Genomic DNA, 10,066 nt, shown 5'->3' with positions numbered 1-10,066 from the left:
ACTTCATACTACCTCTCACACAATTGTTATCTGATGAGAAATGGGTTTTAGTGAGGTTGAATTAAGACTTATGAAAGCTCAGTTCTATCCTACCATTATTGCCAGTAAGTCCTGCTTGTTTTTGTTGTTTCACGAAACTCTAGCTAAATGGTGGGAAAAGCAGTAATTATGAATGTTAAATGAGTCGTCATGTGATGCAGGCAAAACACTAGTTCAATAAATGTATAGTCCATTGCAAAATTTCATAGGTTGAAAGATTCATGCTCACATGTACAGAGCTATAGAGAAGCTATTGGTGTTTGTGTGAGAGGGTTTTTCTTTCTGATTAATCAATTCCTACCCATGTGACTCAGCCAGTAAAAGCACAATAGGATCTAAAGTGCAATCCACACAATCACACCTTCTGTCATACCACATGTGCATGGCAGGAGATGTGATTGTGGGATCATGCATTAGATACCATCACACCTTATTGCTGGTGCAAGGGGAGCCCAGTCATGGGCTTCCCTTGCACCAGCAAGAAGCAGGCTCCTATGCCTGGGAGGCCCTCACTTGAGCAGCTCCTAGCCCCATGCACCCCTGTGGCTAGTAGATCTCCTAGGGGTACATGAAGCCCCCATGACTGGGAGATCACAGCCATGCCTTGTGACTGCTGGGTAGCATGCTGCTGGGACCCAGTATCTGCAGCTTCAGAAGTCTGGGTCCTTGTGCTGCCAGTATCCAGAGTCAGCAGCTGCTGGGCCTGAGAATTCCTTCAGTTGTGGGACTCGCAGCCCTGTCGGGGCACGTTGCACTCTTGTACCTGGGATCCTCATCAGTCCCATAGTTATGAAGTTAGTACACATTTTTTAGGCCTAACTTTCTAGCTGGTTGGAGCTTTTTATGGCTTGGTAGGTATTTTGCACTTGTAGCTGGTCTCAAGGTAATTTAACAATTACCAAGTTAATTGTGCAATACCTGTAACATGTAGATGGGCCCTAGTAGTGGTCACATTTTGACTTCAGTTATAGTTCTACTTTTGTATGATTACAAGAAAAAGGGAAGAAAGAGTGCTTAGATGTAATGTTATCTTTACATTATAGATAGGTGTTTGTGGGTGTTATTAACAAATTGAAAGTTTAAGAAAATATTTTTTTCAAAGGAAATGATGTGGGAGAAAAAAAATCCCCCAAACAAACCCAGCTTTGGTAAATACACATTCTGTCTTTGAAATGGACAATCAATGGCGGGCGGACAGGGTTTAAATTATTTTTGTTTTATACATCTCCCCTAAGTGTTGTTGTATCTATGTTAAAAAGCATGAACTTTAATATTATTTATAAAATTCTGCATTGAGAGACATATTCCCTTCACATACCTGCAGACAGGTTCTATAATGGCAGTTCTAAGAGCACTGTATCTGACCATCCTCTTCCTGCATATTCTAGTTTTGTTTGATCTTACCTCATCTAGATAATGGCATGGTCCATGATCTTGGAAGGTCCCAAAGACTTTTGAGTTAACTGTAAACCACATAGCTCCCTGGGTTTAGCTTTCACATTGTCTAACGTGCAGGTTTTGCTAGAATGCATGCTAGCAGGTTGCTGTCAAAAAGGCATGGATAGTTGTAACACTGTCTGCCTCAAAAAGAAATAAGCACTCCTGACTCACTAGGTGATAATGAAAACACTCCACCATGGTTACTTAAGTATCCAGGAGCAGCCAAGAAGCAAATGATTACATAATGCTATAATTTTACAAGGTGCTTAGCAGAGATTAAATTCGGCATCTTCCTGCTTTAAAGACTGTATTCTTTAAGGTTAAGGGAACCAGCAGCGGGAAGGAGAGGAGGCAGCACACGTGTGTCCCGCACGCACGTGTGCCCTTTTACCAACCAACTGACCGGAGGCGGCGGCGGCAGCAGCAACAGAGGAATTGGCAGCGGGGGCAGCAGCAGCTGATCCCCAGAAGGTAAGTGGGGCGGAGGGACCCGGCACAGCTGAGCCGGATCCGGAGGGGAAGCCCCCCGGATCCCATATAGCTGAGCCGGTAGGGAGCCACGCTCCCGAGCCGCGCGGCGCGAACAGAGCGCGCAAACAGGCGCGCTCTGTAAGAGCACGCCGGCGTTTGCACAGGTGTTCGTGCCGGAGGGCGGGCCAGGAGGGCCAGGAGTGGGACTCCTGTAGGGGTAGGGCGTAGACACCGTGCAGGTCTACAAACAGCAGCTTATAGAATGGTATCTACGAGGAGTGCTGCTAGGGCCTCTGCCCAGGGGGACAAGGCTACCCGGGGCAGGTCTGAGGCCTCCACCCAGACCGAGCCCATGGGGGAGCTGGTGTCCCCCTACCTCCTGGCATGTGGGGTATCCCCAGCAGGGCCGGGGGGGGCAGAGATTGGGGGCCCCCACACCTGTCCGGCAGGTGCCCGTCTTAGGGCCCTGGAGGCGCAGGTGAGGGAGCTCCGGGAGGAGGTTAGCAGGCTGAGGGGGATCAGGGAGGTGGAGGATGAAATTGACAGATATTTCTTTTCCCTGCAGGCCCAGGCACCAAAGGAAGAAGCACCCCGGGGAATACCCTCCACAGCAGAGTGGCAGACGGTCACAGCCAGGACCGGAGCAGCTCGCAGTGAACCGGTACCAGCTTCTCCAGTCCGACTGGTGAACAGGTACGAGGCCCTGGCGACCCTGCAGGAGATGGAAGGGGAGGAGGAAACCCTTGGGCAAGAAGAAACACCACGTTTTTCACACTCCAAACAGAACAAGAGATCCACGAGGACCCAGAGGAGGAGGCGACGAGTGCTCATCATAGGCAACTCCAACCTGAGAGGTACGGAAGGGCCCATCTGTCGCCAGGACCCCTCGGCATGAGAGGTATGCTGCCTCCCTGGAGCAAAGATTCAGGATGTGACGGAGGTAATCCAGGCCAGGATCAAGCCCACCGATTATTACCCCATGGTCCTAGTCCATGTGGGTACTAATGATGCGGCCAGGAGAACCCCCGATCACCTGATGGCAGACTACTGTGCTCTGGGTGGCGTGCTGAAGGAGTTCGGTGCACAGGTGGTTTTCTCTTCCATCCTACCAGTGACCGGACGAGGAAGACGGCAGGAGAACTGCATCAGAGAGACCAACTGGCGGCTTCGGCAGTGGTGTCTCGAGGCAGGCTTCGGCTTCCTGGACAATGACCCGCACATCACGACGAGGGACATGCTCAGCTGGGATGGGCTTCACCTGTCCCCCAAAGGTAAGCGTGTGTTTTCTACTAGGTTGGCGGATCTCCTCCGGCGGGCTTTAAACTAGGCTTGTCGGGGGGAGGGGAGTACGAGGGCAGGGGAAGCTGTGGACCACCAAACCATGTGGCACCCACAAGGTCAGCCCAGCCTGAAGAAGGAGTACATTGGGAACCTGAAAGCCATGGGGAGACCAGCACTACAGAACAGGTAAGAAACAAGAAGGTAAGAAACAATGGGCCCCTTGGGACTCGGAGCGGGGGGGCAGCAAAGGCACCAGTCGCAGGGCTCAAGTGCCTATATACTAATGCTAGGAGCATGGGGAACAAGCAGGATGAATTAGCGCTCCTGCTTGCACTAAACACCTATGACTTAGTGGGGCTAACAGAGACCTGGTGGGATTCATCCCATGACTGGCCGGTACATATTGAGGGCTATAGATTGTATAGAAAGGACAGGTTGGGGAAGAAAGGGGGGGGGGGTTGCACTTTATGTCAGTAAGCAATATACATCAACCCTCATCAAGACAGAATCCGAGGTTGAGGAAGTAGAAGGATTGTGGGTTAGGCTACATGGGGGGCAAGGAGAAAGGGATTTGGTGGTAGGGGTCTGCTACAGACCCCCACACCAAGGGGAAGAAATAGATGCGGGGCTCCTGAGGCAACTCTCGGAGACCATAAAAGCTAAAGAGGCGGTAGTCATGGGGGACCTAAACTACCCGGACATCTGCTGGGAGACGCAGACAGCAAGGTCCCATCGCTCACGCAGGTTTCTAACCTGTATACAGGACCTCCACCTGACACAGGAGGTGCATGGTCCCACTAGGGGGAATGCCATACTGGATCTGGTATTGGCAACAGGAGATGACATGATAGGGGACCTCCAGATCTGTAGCCATTTGGGAGACAGTGATCACCTTATAATAGAATTCAACATAAGACGGCGAGTGGGTAAGGTAACTAGTAGGGTGAAAGTGCTAGACTTTAGGAAAGCTGATCTCAATGCACTCAGGCGATTAGTCAAGGAAGCACTGCAGAGTAGGAGTTTTGATGGGATGGGAGCCCAAGAAGGGTGGTTGTGCCTAAAGGAAACGATCCTTCGGGCACAAAGCAAGACGATCCCCGAGCGAGGCAAAAAAGGGAAAGGGGCCAGGAGGCTTCCATGGCTGACCAGAGAAATCCAGGGCAGCCTAAGGGCCAAAAGGGGAGCACATAAAAAGTGGAAACAGGGTGAGATCACTAAAGATGAATATACCTCCTCTGCTCGTGCTTGTAGGGAGGCAGTTAGGCGGGCCAAAGCTACCATGGAGCTGAGGATGGCAACCCAAGTAAAAGACAACAAGAAATTGTTTTTTAGATATATAGGGAGTAAAAGGAAGGCCCAGGGAGGAATAGGACCACTGCTAAATGAGCAGAAACAATTGGTGACAGACAGGGGGGACAAGGCTGAATTCCTCAATGAGTTCTTTGCCTCAGTGTTCCTAAGTGAGGGGCACGACAAGTCTCTCACTGGGGTTGTAGAGAGGCAGCAGCAAGGCGCCAGACTTCCATACGTAGATCCTGAGATGGTGCAGAGTCATTTGGAAGAACTGGATGCCTTTAAATCGGCAGGCCCGGATGGGCTCCATCCGAGGGTGCTGAAGGCACTGGCCGACATCATTGCAGAGCCACTGGTGGGAATATTCGAATGCTCATGGCGCACGGGCCAAGTCCCGGAGGACTGGAAAAGGGCTAACGTGGTCCCCATTTTCAAAAAGGGGAGGAAGGAGGACCCGGGCAATTATAGGCCAATCAGTCTCACCTCCATCCTTGGTAAAGTCTTTGAAAAAATTATCAAGGCTCACATTTGTGAGAGCCTGGCAGGGCAAATTATGCTGAGGGGAAACCAGCATGGGTTTGTGGCAGGCAGATCGTGCCTGACCAATCTAGTCTCTTTCTATGACCAGGTTATGAAACGCCTGGACACAGGAGGAGGGGTGGATGTCGTATACTTAGACTTCAGGAAGGCCTTCGATACGGTATCCCACCCCATACTGGTGAACAAGTTAAGAGGCTGTGATGTGGATGACTGCACAGTCCGGTGGGTGGCGAATTGGCTAGAGGGTCACACCCAAAGAGTCGTGGTAGATGGGTCGGTCTCGACCTGGAAGGGTGTGGGCAGTGGGGTCCCGCAGGGCTGGGTCCTTGGACCGATACTCTTTATTGTCTTCATCAGTGACTTGGACGAGGGAGTCAAATGTACTCTGTCCAAGTTTGCAGATGACACAAAGCTATGGGGAGAAGTGGACACGCCGGAGGGCAGGGAACAGCTGCAGGCAGACCTGGACAGGTTGGACAAGTGGGCAGAAAACAACAGGATGAAGTTCAACAAGGAGAAATGCAAAGTGCTGCACCTAGGGAGGAAAAATGTCCAGCACACCTACAGCCTAGGGAATGACCTGCTGGGTGGCACAGAGGTGGAAAGGGATCTTGGAGTCCTAGTGGACTCCAAGATGAACATGAGCCGGCAGTGTGACGAAGCCATCAGAAAAGCCAATGGCACTTTATCGTGCATCAGCAGATGCATGATGAATAGGTCCAGGGAGGTGATACTTCCCCTCTATAGGGCGCTGGTCAGACCGCAGTTGGAGTACTGCGTGCAATTCTGGGCGCCACACTTCAAGAAGGATGCGGATAACCTGGAGAGGGTCCAGAGAAGGGCAACTCGTATGGTCAAGGGCCTGCAGACCAAGCCCTACGAGGAGAGACTAGAGAAACTGGACCTTTTCAGCCTCCACAAGAGAATGTTGAGAGGCGACCTTGTGGCTGCCTATAAGTTCATCACGGGGGCACAGAAGGGAATTGGTGAGTATTTATTCACCAAGGCACCCCCGGGGATTACAAGAAACAATGGCCACAAGCTAGAAGAGAGCAGATTTAGATTGGACATTAGGAAGAACTTCTTCACAGTTCGAGTGGCTAAGGTCTGGAACGGGCTCCCAAGGGAGGTGGTGCTCTCCCCTACCCTGGGGGTCTTCAAGAGGAGGTTAGATGAATATCTAGCTGGGGTCATCTAGACTCAGCACTCTTTCCTGCTTATGCAGGGGGTCGGACTCGATGATCTATTGAGGTCCCTTCCGACCCTAACATCTATGAATCTATGAAAGGGCTTTCTCTCATTGACCTCACCATCTGGCCCTAAATTAAAAACTTACTAGAGCATTTGGATAAGAGGGAGAAGAAAATGGAGAAGCCGTGTGTAAACGCTCATAATTAAAATATCGCAACTTCTGTGTGCTTTTCTTTTATCAGAAATTAGAATTGTTTCTCACATCCATTTTCAACCACATTTTCAGTAATCTGGGGGGAAAAAGCAAGGAAGAATGTTTCTTCTATAAAAGGTCATGACATTTTAATAACGAGGGTGACCAATTACTACATTTCAGTAAGAGGATCACTTATGGATAACTCTTCCCTTCTTTCTTCCCCTAATCTTCATAATCTCAAGATGCATATCTGTTAAATATAGTGAATTCCAAACTAAATTCATGCATAAAAGAAAAAAAAAAGATTGTCTTGTAAAAGCAAAGGGTATCTGGTGAGCTATTTTATTGTCAGTGCAGATGAATCAAGCTATAATTGGCTCAATTAGCACACTCCCAAGGTGTGTGCTAATTGATAAATTCTTTACCAGCAGTAGAATTGGCTTGCAAATGAGTGAAATTCTTTTGTGCCTGTGAAAACTAAATCATTTCCCTGTCAAACATCTCTCCTTACCTCCAACCTCCGCTCCTCCCTCCACCCAAACCATCCCTCAAAAATCATTGTATGTCTGGTCAGCGACAACTGTTTGTCAAGTAGAGCTCTATTTACATGGCTAAACATCACAAGCCAATGGCATCGGATTGATAATTACATAAATGGTCAACACTAAATTATGTTAGAGAGACAGAGATAGACAGAGGGAGCCTGGTTGTGATTGCATGTCATTGAGGCTGGATAGGTTGTAAGCACTTGTCCCTTCATAAATGTTTGGAGTATATAGCTTGAAAATTTTTTATTGTGGAATTGTTACTTAGAAGGACAATTTTTACATATCTGTTTGAAGCCCAATAAACTGATTTTACCTAAATCAGTTAAGTCTGATACTACATTATCTTAAACTAGTTTCAGCCATTTGAAAAGTGGTTTATGTGCATTGAACTTCTGTTGTGTTACAGTTTTAAACCAGTTTCCAATCACTTATGCCAGTTTATGTGTAATTTCTGTCCCTAGCCTTAGAGTATGGCTAAAAATAAAATTTTACAGAGCTCTTTATTTGAAAGGATCTTTTAGGCCTTTTAAAACAAGACATGAGAAAGTTATGTTAACACGAATAGTTTAAGAAAGCAAAATTAATTAAGCTCTGCAATTGTACACGTGCACAAGGGAAGACATAAGCAATGCCTGGCACATTATGGGCATTACCAGAATATAAATAATAATAATGCACACAATAATGACATATATTTGTTATGCAGGAAGGATTCTGAAAGGTAGGGTGTCTTTGCTCTGGCATCCATGTGCTTTAGAAAGTGCAGGAAAGTAATTTCTTTCAATAAGAAGAAATTAATATGTTCCACTGAGCTAGCAGATGAGACATAAATTTACATGTGTGTGGCAATGCCAAGAGGGAGTTTGATCCTGCTGGCTGGATTAGCATTGCTGAAAGCCAGTACAGCATAAACCACTAAGGATGAGCTCACATATAGAAAAGTTCCTGTATCAGGAGGCTAAATGTGGGTTATATTCACTTGCATAGTAATCTGAGTCTCTACTTTTTCTCTTTACAGGGAGCTGAGCAATGGTATTGAGTTAGAAAAGTAGGTATAATCAGAGGAAAAGAGAGGATATAGCCAGAACATAGGAGCTTAAAGATAATCCAGGGAATAGAAATGCTAGAAATAGACACTTTAAGGAACTTTAGTTCCCTACACTGACAGGCTTGAGTAATGGCACATACTACTAGTATGTTGAAGAGTGCATGGGGAGAATCCTGAAAGGCAGTCACTGACAGGATTTCTTCTATCTATTCTGATGCTGCTTCTGTCACAAGCAGCTGTGCTATATAGCTCATAGTGTCTGGTATAGAAAAAGGTATTTAGGTGCCTAGAGAGGAATTAGGCACTTAAATACTGTCTAAGAACTAATTCCATGAAGGTTGACAAGGGAAAGACACAGAAGCAGTTGGGGGAGGGAGAAGATAGGGGAAAATAGGGTTGAAAAGGAGGATTGGGGGAGGCAAGAGAATAGGACAAGGGATAAATGGGTAAATTCCTATATACATGGGAACAGAATGTGTGTGACGGGGAAAGTGAGGGGCACCGACTGGAGGGAGCAGGGGGATGCTGTGGAGCAAATATCATCCTGTAATTCTTCTTCCCTCACTTGTCCCGTCTAAATGGAGTTGCTGTTGCAGATTCTGGCTCTCCACCAGCTTCAGTCATACACATCTTCCAACTCCTCTCTCATGTCCCTCTCCACTGTATCTCCCCATCTCACCTTTGGTCTTCCTCTTCCACTTCTTCCTGGCACTGCCATTCTGGTAACTTCTTTTACCATCTATTCTTCTGCACTCCTTTGAACATACCTATGCCATGCCTGTCTTCTCTCTTGTACTTTCTTAGATGCCTCCACTACCTTTACTGATCCTCTGTAAGTATTCCTCACTTTATCCATCTTCATCATGCCACACATCCGCTGGAGCATTCTCATCTCTGTCGCATTCAGTCTCCTTGCTTGAGTTTTCTTCAGGGGCCATGTCTTCACTCCCTACAATAGCACTGGATTCACACATCTTGTAGACTTTTCCCTTCAGCTTCACTGATACTCTCCTGTCGCATAATATTCCTGTCACCAATTTCCAGTTTGTCCACCCTGCTGTTATTTGATGGTTTAGCTCTTCATCTAACTCTGTGTTCTGCTGAATGGCTGACCCCAGATATTTGAACTTGTCAACTTTTTCAAACATGTTTCTCATTGATTTTTCACATTTCCAACATCGGGTACCTCAGAGAAATCAGTGTATATATTCCATTTTGGATCAACTAATCTTCTTTCCTCTTCTCTCTAGCATTTCTTTCCATTGATCCACTCCAGCTTGCACTTCCTCTAAACTCTCAGCACAAATGACCATGGTGTCCATAAACATCATATTCTAAGGTGGTCTCCTTATTTGTTCAGTAAACACATCCATCATGACCACAAACAGAAACGGGCTCAAAGCTGACACTTGATGTATACCAACATTCATCTCAAAACTCTTTGTCTCTCCTGAACTGTTCATTGTGCTTTTCCAATGCATCTCCTTAATGGTTCTGATAAATTAACTCTCATACATTTCCATATTTCCTCCATGGGCACATGATCATAGGCTTTTTCCTGGTCAATAAAAATGAAATAGGTATCTTTAATACCTTCCTTCTATTTCTTGTCTTATTGCAAAAAACGGATCCATGGTACTTTTCCCTGGCATGAATCTGTACTGGCCTTCTCCAGTGACCACCTCAGTTCTTAACTGATTCTCCATCACTCTTTACCATGTTTTCAAAGTGTGAGACATCAATTTGACTCCCTCATGGTTGCCACAATCCTGGACATCACCCTTCTGTTTGAATATTGGCACCAACACACTCCCTCTCCATTCATTTGGCATCTTCTATGTTGCCGATATCACTTTAAACAGCTTTCACAGTATATCAATTCATTCTTCCCCCAAGACTTTCCAACTTTCACTGGTATATCATCAGGTCCTGTTGCTGTCCCATTCTTCATTTTCTTCAGTGCTCTTTTCACCTCCATTCTGCTGATGTTGTTCACCATGCCTTAGTTTTCTGTAGCAC

At 46.8% G+C, this 10,066-nt stretch overlaps 1 pseudogene; it reads right to left on the bottom strand.

Annotated features, from left to right (window-relative positions):
• Positions 1-8,895: 8,895 nt before the first annotated feature.
• LOC109280702 (uncharacterized) lies at positions 8,896-10,046 on the bottom strand (annotated as a pseudogene).
• Positions 10,047-10,066: the final 20 nt, after the last annotated feature.

The sequence above is a fragment of the Alligator mississippiensis genome, chromosome 2, assembly GCF_030867095.1.
Source record: "Alligator mississippiensis isolate rAllMis1 chromosome 2, rAllMis1, whole genome shotgun sequence".
Taxonomy (NCBI): domain Eukaryota; kingdom Metazoa; phylum Chordata; order Crocodylia; family Alligatoridae; genus Alligator; species Alligator mississippiensis.
This window is presented reverse-complemented; position numbering and strand designations above follow the sequence as displayed.